The sequence below is a fragment of the Tasmannia lanceolata genome, unplaced genomic scaffold, assembly GCF_043159265.1.
Source record: "Tasmannia lanceolata isolate RefF3 unplaced genomic scaffold, GAP_Taslan_0.1 ptg000003l, whole genome shotgun sequence".
Lineage (NCBI taxonomy): Eukaryota > Viridiplantae > Streptophyta > Magnoliopsida > Canellales > Winteraceae > Tasmannia > Tasmannia lanceolata.
Window position 1 is genome coordinate 58,305,291 of NW_027518680.1, and position 15,180 is coordinate 58,320,470.

Genomic DNA, 15,180 nt, shown 5'->3' on the forward strand with positions numbered 1-15,180 from the left:
GTCTCTTTGCTAGAAATTTCTCTTCTTTTCGTTTCATTAGATTGCTATTACATAAATACAAGCAAGGGAGATTGCCACATCACAAGCACCTACCCACTAACAAGACACCTCATAAATAACTAACTCCCACTACCCTACAACACATAGCTATCTAACTATCACCCATAAACACACATCCATCCGCTAACTAACCATATTTACACCACCACTAGCATGCACATATCATTCCTTCGCCCTTAGAAACAACCTTGTCCTCAAGGTCGAAATGTTGGAAAAAAATGCTTTATTCCACCGGGATCCCAAATCATAATGGAAATGATTTTGTTGAGTAGCATAATTAAAATTGGACTTCCCTCTTCAAAAATAACAGTTGCGATCTTTTGAACTCCATTTTCAAAGTCCACCATGATCAAACTTATAAAGAAATTGGATTTTTCATCTTTGTCGGCATCACTCCTCACACGTGTGTGAAGACCCGCCTTAAAAGTTTCCCACGTAATCAGCTCCCTCTCTTCTTCCTTGAGGAGTTGAGACCACGACTGAACTTCACCTTCCAAATGGAAAGAGGCCATTGGAACCTTTTCCTCTAGTGTTTGATGAAAGTCGAAAAATTGATCGGTCCAACTTGTTGGATCTTCACCACCGCTAAAACGCGAAAGGTCCAACTTTACAGACTTGGGTGCGTATGAGTTAGTGGAACCGGAATGATAAGAACCACCATTGCCATTAACCCGACCTTCATGGATTCTAATAGGAACGTGAGAAGTCTATCCAATTTCACTAGCAGATTGACTAGTGATTTGCTCCACACGCTCATTCAATTGGTCAAACATCTCCGCCATTCGATTCATTATGTCATGCTGGCCAGTTAAAAGCGACTCCACAGCTTGCTCTAACCGCTCCACTCGTTGATCCATGCCTGAGCTCTGATACCAATTTGTTACGCGCCTAATAATCGGCCGTAACACAAGCAAACAAACGGAAAATAGAAAAAGAGGGGGAGAGAAGTTGATTCGAGGCAACCGGACCTCCTAGTGGTTCAAATCGAGAGGAACCATGACTCTCCAAGAAACATAAGTCTCTTTGCTAGAAATTTCTCTTCTTTTCATTTCATTAGATTGCTACTACATAAATACAAGCGAGAGAGATTGTCACATTACAAGCGCACTTACCCACTAACAAGACACCTCATAAATAACTAACTCCCACAGTCCCACTATACTACAACACATAGCTATATAACTAACACCCATAAACACACATCCATCACTATTTACACCACCACTATCATGCACACATCAGTTAGAGATTAGAGTTGTCTAGTATAATTCAAGAGTTATCCTTGGGCAATTTTATGGAAAAAAAAAAATTATGGTACCCAAAATATGATAGAAATGTATAATGTAGGTCCCATTAGGTCTAGATTCGATCAACGAGGAGACCAAACAATTTGCATAATTAATTCTAAAAAAACAAGTTGCATAATTAGATAATTAGTGGGTTTTTTCTTATTATTGTTTTAATCCGGAATTTATCTAGAAACCCAGGGCGGCACCTTAAATTATAAAAATAGCAGTTGTTATTTTCTATGGGACCAATTACCAATGGGGGACAAACATTAGGCAAAATTATCAACAGGACCCATGCTTTTCAAAAATTATCAACAGGGGACAAAAGAGGTCTTGTCAATAAAAGCTGGGCAAAAATACCCTTTGGCATTTACAACACATTTTGACCTTGTTTTCTTCTTCTTCCCTCTTCTTTTACTTCTCCATTATCACCTTTTGATTTTTTACCCTACTAGTCATCTTCCTCCTTGTTCAGCCACCATTGTTGCTAACAAATCTTGAAAACTTGAATGTTGAGTTCTTACCATCTATCTCTTTGTATTTACGTTTTTTTTTTAGTTTTTTTTTTTTTTAGGGTTTTGCACTATTTTTCATTCCTCTGTTTCTGATTTATCTTGTTAGGGTTTAAGCGATTTGTTTTTTAGGGTGAGTTCTGGAGATAATGCATGGATGACTTCACTCACTTTTTTGGAAGACAAGTGGTTGTATAAGAAAAGGTTGATGTAATACATGAATGGATGGCTACACATTTTTTGATTTACTTAATTTTTATTATTTTTTTTGTAATACACAAATTGGGATGTAATACATGAAGCACATTTAATGAAAACAACATCCATTTCTTTTGCTATTTCTATCATGAGCAGAATTATAATGCCATTAGAAGAGTTGCTATAGGTAGGGGTTTTGTAGCAGAAGGGGTTTATCAACTCTCTGGAAGGGGGTTAGTAACTCTCAAAAGTAGGGTTACTAATTTTCGAATGGGCTTATCAAGTGCTTGAAAATTGGCAGAGGGTACTGGAGTTTTGGAAGAGGGTTTTCAAGTTTCTAGGATTGGGGTTATCTAGTATAAAAATGGGGTCACCAATTTCCGAATGGGGTGATCAAGTCCCTAAAAATTGGCCAAGGGTACTAGAGTTTTGGAAGGGGGTTTTCAAGTATCTGGGATTGGGGTTATCTAGTATAAAAATGGGGTTACCAATTTCTGAATGGGCTTATCAAGTCCTTGAAAATTGGCCGAGGATACTGGAGTTTTGGAAGGGGGTTTTCAAGTCTCTAGGATTGGGGTTATCAAGTATCAAAATGTGGTTACCAATTTCCGAATGGGCTTATCAAGTCCCTGAAAATTGGCCGAGGGTACTAGAGTTTTGGAAGGGGGTTTTCAAGTATTTGGGATTGGGGTTATCTAGTATCAAAATGGGGTTACCAATTTACGAATGGGCTTATCAAGTTCCTTAAAATTGCCCAAGGGTACTGGAGTTTTGGAAGGGGATTTTCAAGTCTCTGGGGTTGGGGTTATCCAGTATCAAAATGGGTTACCAAATTCCGAATGGGCTTATCAAGTCCCTTATGAACACTTTTTGACTTCCTGTTTTTTTTCACTCGTTCATTTTCACATTTTTTTTCTTTCTACCGTACGATTCATCTTCCTCATCCTCCATTGAATAGGAGAAGGAGAAATGCAAAACCCTAAAACAAATGAAAACACAAAACCTAGATATTGAAAGATAGATGGGAATGAACTCACGTTTCAAAATTTTGAGTTTTCTCACCTCCAATGGTGGCTAAATGATGAAGAAGATGACTGATAATGTAAAAAAAACAAAGTTGAAAATGAAAAAGAAAAAAAAAAGAGTGAAAGAAGAGAGAAGAGGGAAAACTGGAAAAGCAAAACGTGTTGCTTAAGAAAAGGGCATTTTCGTCCAGCTTTTAATGACAAGACCATTTTTGTCCCTTGTTGATAATTTCTGAAAAGCATGGGTCTTGTTGATAATTCCACCTAATTTTTGTCCCCCATTGGTAATTGATCCTTTTTTATGCAAAAGGACCGTGCAAAATTGTATGGTACAAAAATGTCTACACTCTCGTACATGAGAACAACAGTTTATCTTTCCTTTTCATTTTATTTTTTAACTGGGAATTTATCTAGGAAGCCGAGATGGCATCTTAAATTAGAGCAATGATAGATACAAGGGAGCCCTTGCATAAAGAGCGGCAAAATGGCTATTCATTGGCTATTCATTGGATCCACGTCACTCTCAGTTACTTTTTAAAATTAGTTGAAAAAGAAAAACAAGTTACATTTGATGACGTGGATCCAATCACGAGCCCTTTTGCGGCTCTTTATGCAAGGGCTCCTTGTATCTATCATTCCTCCTTAAATTATAAAGTTACCGGTTGATATTATTTATGCAAAACCACCTTGCAAAAGTGTAGGGTTTCTTCTTTATTTTATTTTTATTTTTATTTTTTTACCCACAATTTATCTAGTAACCTGGAGCGGCAACTTAAATTATATAGTTAGCGGTTGGTAATTTTTTATGCAAAAGCACCTTGCAAAATTGTAGGGTATTTTTCATCTTAACAAATATATATGGAGATTATACCATCAGGATCAAGGGTCAAATCAACTCTAGCGTCCGACTCAACCGATTTTAAAAGGTTACCAAAAATGACGTGGATCCAATCAAGGGCCCTTCTCCGGCTCTTTATGCAAGGGTACCCTTGCGTCTATTATTCCTCTCAAGGAGGAACACAAAATTATTTCTCTCTATAATTTTTTTTATTAATTCTAGGTTTCTAAATTTAGATGTGTCATAATCTTGAGGGTCGCGCTGACCTTATCTCCATATAAAAGTAAAAATGAAAATCTAAACGAAAACGCTCCTGCGCTTTAGTTGTTTATAACGCCTCCCATTTGTCACTTTTTGTGGACCCGCAAAGGTGTACCCGCTAAATGTGAAAGTACTAGCTGTACAATAAATAAGGAAATGAATGCCATTATCAAAATAAAGGCCATGGATTTCATTTCACAAAAGAAAATAAGAAATTAATAAACTGGGCAATGATAAATTCACCCCATATTTTTCAAAATGGACTGTACAACCCACACCATAAGATGATCCAAACCGCCCATTTGATGGGCCACAACGTAAATAGGTTGTGCCCCAAAAATCATTACCATGGGATGATTCTAACCCTCCGATCTAAAGAGGGACTCACATTATGGAAACTTCTATAGATCAGACGGTTGGGTGCGTTCTATAGATCGGAGGGTTAGAATCATCGAATGGAAATGATTTTTGGGGCACAACCTGTTTACATTGTGGCCCATCAAATGGACGGTTTGGATCATCCTATGGTGTAGACTGTACCGTCCATTTTGAAAAATATTGGGGCATTTTTTAAATGGTTTTCTTTCACAAGTGGAGCCTTCTACGAAATCCCGGAGAGACACAACAGAATAAGATATTCGGCATCCCCAATTTTTTATATTAGCACCCTCTCTACAATAGAAGTTTAAAACAAAGAGTTGGTGGAAATATCAAAATACAGGGGTGCAAATATCAAACATCTTCCCAACCTTACACTCCCAAATTTCCCCAAAAACAACCCTCAGAGAAGAAATAAAACTAGAAACGAAAAAAAAAACGAGCGTTTCTAAGTAAAAAATGAAAAAAACGTAGAGTTTCGGATTCAGCTACAACCTAAAAGGAACGAAAAAATGAATCAAAAAGAGAAAATAAAAGCAGTTTCATTGATGATATTACTATACAACCTTTTTCTCAGTCGACCCATAATAAAAATCAACCAATCTCTGCAAAATCTCAATCTGGGTTCTTAAAAAAACGATATAATTCGCCGTTTCTTCGAACAATCGATCAGACCTCATCTCTTCTTTGGCCGGAATCAGCCTTTTCAACTCTTCGAGCCTCTCCTCCACGGACCCATCACCACCTCCCCCATTAAAAACATTCTGAAAATTCGGTTCGTGAGGATCTTCGAAACGCTTTTCTTGGGGAATATCGAAACGTTTTTTCGATCTTCTTGGGCTTCTCTTTCTTCTTGGAGCCTTAAGGCTTCTGTTTATTGAGCAGAAGCTCATGGCGTGGTGAATAGAAAATGGCGCGTTGGAGGGGGTTTAAGTAAGAGAGAGATACGGAAATGCCACTCGAATTTTAGAAAACTACGAAAATGCCATTATGTCTCCCTTAAGAAATTATATGTTGTCCGACCGTGAAGTATCGTCGGGGCCTACTTCAAAAGTACCACCCTTGATATCTGATCCAACAGCAGCCTCTTAAAAAGTGGACTGCTGTTGGATCAAATATCAAGGGCGGTAGCTTTTTTATGCTACTTGACGGTCGGGCATCATATAAAAGCTCCCTTTTCTTCTTCACTAATTTGATAGAGATTCGGAATGTGTTTCGGCCCTCACCGAACTGAAACCATTAAAAACGAATATTTTATTTAATATCAAATTTCGGAAGAAATTTCTGGAAAAATGCTTTATATTTTAAAAAAATTGAGGTTTTTGGGTTGAATTTCTTGAAATTTCGGACGAAATATTAAAAGAAATGAAATTTTGGCTGAAATCCGGTACCATTTTGAGTATTGGTGATTTTGGTTTCGGTGTTGAAAGAAATTCGAAATTTAGGTCGAAATTTAAAACCATGAGCTAGGGTCGAACCTTCGACCTCAAGGTGGAAGGCCAAAGACCTTACCAACCAGAGGCTCAATCCCTTTTTTTTCTTTTTCTTTTTGCTTCACAAATGAGATTTTTTTCTTTCTTTCTTTGAAGGTGGTAATAAAGGTGTTTTTTCCTTAAAAGGGGGAATGCTAGTATGACTCGAGCGAGTTTTGCCTTTGCCTATACCTTCAAAGTACAGGTGGCATTGATAGATTCAATCTAGTAGGTGATTTTCTAGTGAAACCTATGGTGGATAAGCTTCTATATGAATATCTGATCCGTTGATTTCGATCATCTAACCGGTGACATATGAAGAAACCCTAAATGTGCGAGATCCAATGGGCGACCTATCAAATGGATTGTTTTGATCAAGCAAATTTAGGACCCATTATGCCATAATGGGTCATTCTCATGGTAATTGAAAATTAAGCTTTACACATAGATTAATTATAAGTATCTGTTGTTCTTGCCTTAATTATGTGTAGCTTCACTTAACTCTCTCTCTCTCTATATATATATAGAGAGAGAGAGAGAAAATTGTTGGTGAGCTTAAGTGCACCATTTTTTGGGTGCGCTTAAGCTGTTATAACACCTCCCATTGGTGCGCTTAAGCAGGACCCAGTGGGACCCAAACATTTAAACGAATGGGAGGCGTTATAACAACTTAAGCGCACCAAAAAAATGATGAGCTTAAGCGCACCAACAGTTTCCTCATATATATATATATATATATATATATATGAGAAAAATGATTGTGAGCATGAAGCTCATATAGCTTATATGAGCTTGAGGGCCCAAACACATGTGGGCCCACATTGTTAGGATGATCCAAAGCATTCATTTGAAAGGCCCTTACATAGATAGGATGTGTACAAAAAATCGGCTCCATAGGATCATCCTAACCCATCAAAAAGTGGAGGGCAAAATGGACAGACACTGTTTGCCACAAATCTGCCCATTTTGCCCTCCGCTTTTGGAGGGGATATGATGATCCAATGGAGCTGGTTTTTGGTACACACCCTATCTATGATGGGGCCTTGCAAATGAATGGTTTGGATCACCACAAAAAATTTGGGACCCATGTGTTTGGGCCCTCAAGCTCATATAAGCTATATGAGCTTCAAGCTCACAATCATTTTCCTTATATATATATATATATATATATATATATATATATATATATATATATATATATATATAAAACGGTTCCTACACATATGTGTAGATAAGTTATCTACACACTAGCTTAAAATACAGTGGGGGCCACATTTTTTGGGTGATCCAATCCATTCATTTTTAAGGCCCTCACATAGATAGGGTGTCCACAAAAAATCAGATCCATAGGATCATCCTAATCATTCGAACTGTGGAGGCAAAAAATGGACTAATTTGTGAAGGTTTAAAGGCATCCATTTTACCTCCACAAATCGTAGGGTTGGGATGATCCTATGGATCTAATTTTTTGTAGACACCCTATCTATGTGAGGGCCTTTAAAAGGATGGCTTGGATCACCCAAACAATGTGGGCCCCCACTGTATTTTAAGCTAGTGTGTAGAGAACTCTCTACACATATGTGTAGGAACCGTTTTCTCATATATATGATGTTATCCAAACCTTGGGCTATGTTTGGCAACCATGAATTTCTTTCCCACATAATATTAATTTATCGGGGTGATGAGTAAGGGGGAGGGGGGAGGGGGGAGGGGGAGGGGGAGAATTGAAAGAGCATGAGTGGCAAAAAATCTGAATTTAGCCCTATAATTAAACCCATGTTTCTTCTCTTTCTTGTGCACCTGGCAAAAATTTCGATCTAGAGTTTTTCATAATGTGCAGTTGCTTTACAGATCGGAGGGTTGGGATCATCCTATGGAAATGTTTTTAGGGGACAGCCTATTTGCATTGTGGGAACAGTTTGGGGAGACCATGGTTTTAAATTTCGATCGAAACTGAAATCCACTATACCGGAAATGTTATAGAATTTCGCCAAAATTTCGTATTTAGGCCGACATGGGCAAAATCTCAAATTTTTTAACTCAGAAATCTAATTTTTTTTAATAATATAAAGTATTAGTCCGAAATTTTGGCCGAAATTTAGTAATAAATAATATATATATATATATATATATATATATATATATATATATATATATATATATATATATATATATATAGAGAGAGAGAGAGAGAGAGAGAGAGAGAGGTATATAATGGTGAGAAGATTTCGGCCAAAATTTCGGGTCATGGAAACAACCTTTCTCCAAAGCAGGGGTAAGGCTGCGTACATCTAGCCCTCCCAGATCCCGCAATGGCGGGAGCCTCGTGCACTGGGCCGCCTTTTTTATTTTTTGTTTTTTTGTTTTTTTTAAGGCTGAAACGCATACCAAAATGGTAGCAGACTATTAACTCTCTATTTGGATTTTGGGTAGACTCGTAGGCAATGGTATTTCCGTAGTTACAATCAAATGGAGGGTAATTTAGTAAGCAATTTGAAAAGTTAAAGAGCGGGGCACAGCTTGCGAGCAAGAATTGTTGATGAGAGGAGGCCGGCAAAAAGCCTGCGAATCTGCAACGGGGCATGTGGAGTTCCGACTTTACGTTCCATATGCCGAAAATACCCCTATTTAGAAGTTCGAAAACATTAGAACAAAATTAACCAGGTAAAATTTTTTACGAGACCGAAACTACACCTTCTATTTGAAAATGATTAACATACCCCCAATGGAGTTAAGAATTAATTAAAAGAGGAATGATAAAATGAAGGGTGCCTTTAAAAAAACAGCTTCAAGGGTGCCCTTATTGGCTGATTTATGCAAAGTCAACACGGTTTCCACTTTTTTAGAGCCATAAATCAGCCAATAAGGTCTTCCTTGAAGCTGATTTTTGCAAGGGCGCCCCTTCATTATATCATTTCTCTAATTTAAATGCTAGTTGTGAGGCTCCTTCCAAATAGCTATTCTTTGGGACCTGTTTGTGCGACATCTATGTGATCGGATCTATTGATCTGACTGGTAGCCACAAGCCCGGTAAAATGCCGTTGAGAACATCTTCATCGGATGATCCTAGGGCATTGATCCATTATGCCTTTTAGGGTTTTACCGATGAATGTGAGTCGCCTCGTGATGTTCTACAAGATCAATGGTCTTGATTTCACATATACATTTTCCCATATGGGATTCAAGGATTGATCCTTACCGTTGATCCTGATGTTAGTGTTTGCCTAATCCTTCTTTAAGAAATAATAATAGGGCAGTCGTAGAGTTCGAAGGCGCATGAGAGGTTGGAACATTACCAGGATTTTAGAATGATCTGGACCTTTCATTTTGGTAGGACCTCAATGGAGATGGAGATAATATATCAAAAAAATTGTGATACAAAGGCCATGCTGGCAACAATGAAAATTAATCCATGGTAAAATTATGAAAAAGAAAGCCCAAGGTCTTAATAAGGTTGAAATTTTCAATTCTAAATGCTAGAAATTTTCAATCCATGGAAAATGAGTTAGGCAAATGCTGGAAAACTTACTTTCAAGGAATTTTTTTTTTCCAAGAATACTTTCTTTGCAACAAAAAAGAGGAAGATAAAGAAAATATCCGGAAAAGGTAGGTTAGACATCTTATTAAGGTTCAAATTAGAGTCCGAAATTGCCCAAATCCGATTTCGTCCAAAATTTTGAAATTTCGGATGAAATTTCAAGAAATTCAAACCCAAAAGTCTTAAAATTTTGGACATATCCAACGTAGGCCTTTGGATGCTCTGGTGAGAAGAGGCGACTCTTGCCAAATTGATTGAGTAAAAAGAGGTGGGGGCAGACCGAAAACAACTTGGGTAGAAACAGTGATGAAAGACTTGATAGCTAGGAACATAACAGAGAACATGACCTTGGATATGATAGAATGAAAGAAAATGATCCACGTAGAAGAACCCAACTAAAACTAGGATTAGAACCGAGTAGATTTCTTTTACTTTCTTCTTCGTGAATTTTTTTCTAAATGATTCATTTAGCCGACCTCAACTAGTTTGGGACAAAGGCTTTGTTGAATTGAGTTGAGTTGAAATAGCATTTTTCCGAAATTTGGACTGAAATTACCGAAATTTCGACCGAATATATTAGTCTTAATCGTGAGAGCCGAAACGGTTACGAAACCGAAATTTAAAACCCTGGTGTTTGCTGGATAATATTATTTACTGAAAAGTTCTGAGGTAGGGGTAGTATGGATAATGTGGGTGGCATTGAAGGGTAAAATGGTCTTACGTGAGTGTGGTAAGGGCACATGGGTGCACATGGAACGGTGTACCTTTGAGTTGGAGGGGTGGGGGCCACAGTTGACAGGTGGGACACGAAACTGAGACGAAATGTACAGCATGTTCTGCACATTCCCTGCATGGAATTGATAGGAAAAAAGCAATTTATATCCACGCCATTATTCTGATAATGGCACCCCAAGCCCTATCAAATACTTTTTTCAAAGGTTTTCCTTCGCTCCATTGTAAGGAAAAAAAGAATTATATTGCACGAATTTTCTAAAAATGTTTAGAAAGGAAAAACCGTTTTTAGAAAATTTTGCACCCATGGTTTTAAATTTCGACCGAAATTTGAAATTTTGGATTTCAGTCTAGACCGAAACCGAAATCCACTATACCTGAAACAATATAGGATTTCGCCGAAATTTTGGTAATTTTGCCCGAAATGGGCGAAGTCCCAAAATTTTAACTAAAAAAATCTATTTTTTTAATAATATAAAGTATTAGTCCGAAATTTCAGTATTTTTGGCCGAAATTTGGTAATAAATAATTTATTCTTTTCTAATTGTGAGAGGATATCGGCCGAAAGTTTGGTTTCGGTGAGGGCCGAAACGCATACTGAATCCGAAATTTAAAACCTTGTTTACCACACCCTACTTGTACCTCATGTACCCCTTGATCCTAAGGCCTCATTAAGGGCATGCATGTTTGCCAATCATGAAAAAAAATTCATGAAATGTTGGTTTACCTAGTGCAGGAGGGGGGCAACGAATGGAGCTGGAAAACAGGGAAAACTAAAATCCTACTTAAAATAGTGATTTTCTTTTCTTACTTCACTAACACTATCCCATGCTCTCCTAGGTCACAGTCACGCCCCTCTCAAATCTCTCTCTCACAGACCTCATTACACTTAAGTGTAACACAAATATTTCATGATTTTTTCATGGTGCCCAAACATACCTTTACAGAAAAGCTAAAGTTTTGATTTTTTGCAACCCTAATGTCTCAAAATGTGTTCAATTTAGACTTCAACAATGAATCTTGGATTCAAAATCAATTTTCAAAATCCAAAGCGAACAGGCATAGGCCCCCCAGTTTGGATTTCAGAAATTTTCTGAAAATTTCTGAAAGGAAAAATACTTCTAAAAGGTCCTACTTTTTTTTAAGTGGAAAAAAGATGAGTTGAACCAAGACTATTCAATTTTTTTCATCTATAGGGACCTTCAATTTATTGTGATACCCCTCCAAATTAATCTTAATCACATTATTTCTCTCTAAATTGTGAAAAAATTGGTTAAGAAATATTTTTCTTGCAAGAAAAACCCATTATAGCGACAAAACTATAACGGGGAATAACCCGTTATTGAGAAAAAAAATTCCTCAAACATAAGTTTCTATTTTGGTCGCAAACTCTGTACTTAAATACAAGCACAAAGTATTGCAACATCACCCTATTAACCCACTTACATGGCACAAGAAATAAGTAATTAACGCCCGTAACCCTAAAACACATATCCACAACTACATAATAGCTACATTACAGGCTTACAGCTACCCATAAATACCATAATCATATGCACATATCATAAGTTCATAGCCGTGGTTTTAAATTTCGACAGAAATCCAATATTTCTATTTCGGATTTCGGTCAGCACCGAATCCGAAATTGGGAATACCCGAAACTGTACTTTATTTTGCTTAAATTTCGATCATATTTCGTTTTTCCAAAATTTCATCCCAAAAATCTCGACGCAAATTACTGAAATTTGGTATTAAATATAATATCATTTTTAATTGGTATATAGGATTTTCAGTTTTAGTGAGGACCATAACGCATTCCGAAACTGAAATTTGAAACCGTGAACATCATCTCCTCACACACATGCTCTCTCAAATTCTCTCCCCTCTCCTACTCTTTCTCCCCTCTCCTACTCTTTCTCTTCTCTATCACTACTTGGCATATACTAAAATTTCCTAGTTGTCAACTCATGGTCTCTCTCTCTTTCTCTCCTAGATCAACACCCGTGGCTACTCCGTGTGGTCTCTTTCTCATGAGCGGGTGTAGTGGGGCATATGGGTGCTGCCCCATGTGCACATTAGCCAGTGCATGGCATGTTGGGTTTATAGGGTACGTGATTGTGATAGCAACACCCTTTTTTAAGCCAATGTTTCTCTTTCAAACCAATTTTGCTCTCTCAAGCCCTTGTTTTTACACTGTGGTTGCAATGTTTGAAGGGAACAGGGATGGAATGTGAGGGACATTATGATTTCTGGTCGTACCTCACAATACCCTTTTCTCACTACACGACATTTTACTCAACTTTTTCTTTAATCTCTCCTTTTGCTTTTTGAGGCTGTGGTTCCATGTGCTTTGGCTTGATTTTTTGCTAAACGACAAATAGGGTGGGACCCATTTAAGAATCGAACCGTGGGCCCCACTAGTAAGGTCATGAGTGCCCAAACATTGAGGTCATGGGTTTGGGTTTGAACCCAACACACCCACACCGAGACAATGACTTTACAGTTTGAGTGTTTTGGCCATGATGATAGTAAAGTGAGTTGCTAGGCAATTACGCAGAAAGCCATTTCTAGGCTCAGTTTTGCATATTAGAACAGCTAGCCACACAGGCTCACTTTTTAACATTTTTTGTCTTATTCATTTATTACTCATCAGAGGTGGCTGTTCTCCCGTGAAAAAAAAAAAAAAAAACTGCTGCAGAATGATGGTTTTCCGTGAAATTGCCACGATAATAATAATAATAATAACAACAATAGAGGAAATGAAGTACGTGCAGCTGCATAGATAAGCTATATGTGCATGGCTACACAAACCATAGTAGGGGCCACATTTTTTGGGGATCTAAAGCATTCATTTGGAAGGCCCTTCCATGGATAGGGTGTGAACCAAAAATCAGCCCTTTAAGATCATCCTAACCCTACCATTTGTGGAGGGAAAAAATAGGCAAAAACAGTGTCTATCCATTTTCCCTCCAACTTTGATTGAGTTAGTATAATCCTATAGGGCTGATTTTTTGTACACACCCTATCCATGGAAGGGCCTTCCAAATGAATGCTTTGGATCCCCCAAAAAATGTGGCCCTCACTATGGTTTGTGACCCATGCACAGATAGCTTATCTGTGCAACTGCACATACTTCATTTCCTGATAATAATAATAAGAGAAAACGGTTTCTACACACATGTGTAGATAAGTTATCTACATACTAGATTAAAATATAGTGGAGGCCCACATTGTTTGGGTGATCCAAACCATTCATTTGATTGGCCCACACATAGATAAGATGTCCAGAAAAAATCAGCTCCATAGGATCATCCTAACCCTTCGAACCGTGCAGGCAAAAAATTGACAGATTTGTGAATGTTTATACACGTCTATTTTACCTCCACAAATCGTAGGGTTGGGATGATCCTATGGAGCTGATTTTTTATGGACACCCTATCTATGTGAGGGCCAATCAAATGAATCGTTTGGATCACCCAAACAATATGCCCTGCACTGCATTTTAAGCTAGTGTGTAGATAACAGTTTTCTCTAATAATAATAATAATAATAATATCCACGCTATCATATTTGGATAATGACACCACTCTCTTCATTACACACTTTTAACCAACTATAAAAAAAGAAATTAATTAAAATTCCCAAAAACTCTCATCAGTCAATCATAAAAGTGTAAAACAACGTAATTAGTGCAATTATCAAAGGTAGTGAGGATATCAGTTCCATAATAATAATAATAATGATTAACATATGATGAGATGATGATGGTAATACTAGGCTACTGATATTCCTAGTACCCTGTTTTGATAATCAGAAAAACTCACCTCGTCTTTTACTATTTACAAGCTGTCAAAAGCTAATACAATTCCCAAAATGAAATGACAAAGTGAGTTCGTTTCATTATCAAAATGGCAATACAATTATCAATAGCCTAATAATGATGATGGTATTGATGATTTGAGGAATGCTAGATTCACAGGCGCCCTTGCGAAAAAGGGAGCAAAGGGCGTCCCCATTGGTTAGATTCCATTTAAGAGAGTTATTGCCATAATTTTCTGTGCCGTCTTAAATCGAATCTGGCCAATGAGGGCGGCATTTGCCCCCTTTTTTGTAAGGGCGCCTGTGAATCTAGCATTCCTCTGATGATTTTGTTAGTAATAATAATAAGGGACTTTCTGGGAATTTCACTAAAAGCCATTTCGTGGCTCACTTTTGCAGCAGAGAACAACCACCTTGGAGCAGATTTTGTCTTAGTCATTTAATTAATATGAGGTGGCTAATCTGACCTGCAAAAGTGAGCTGGGAAATGTCTTTTTGCAAAATTGCTTAGACAATCCCTAATAATAATCATAAAAAATAGAGTCCAGACCCTCACGCTCATAATAAATTCTACTGATCAATTTTTATATGTGTAATCAAGACTGATTATCTTCTAGACCATCATAAGGCGACCCATGTGGTCATAATCTTAGGAAAATGGACATCTCATTAGTAATATGAATGAAGGTTTATAAAAATCAATATTTATTTTTGTGGAACCTTTCAATAGTCTTGATAGAAGTAACATATTTGATTATGGCCCCTAAAATCAATATTTGATTGGGAAAAATAAACTTAGACCCCCTGTGGTTTCTGACACATTCAACTTAACCCCAAAAGTTTAAAAAGTTACAAGTAGACCCCCTGTGGTTTCAAAACGTGACAAGTATATCTCCTCCGTCAGTTTAACCTGACGGAAAGACTAAAACTAACCACTGTTAATATTTTGAAGGCAGAAATACGCTCATTTGTAGAGGGATTAGGGTTACGCCATTTTCCACCGCCATCGTCGCCCCTCCGGCCACCGCCTTAGTCGCCACCTTCGGCCACCGCCGCTG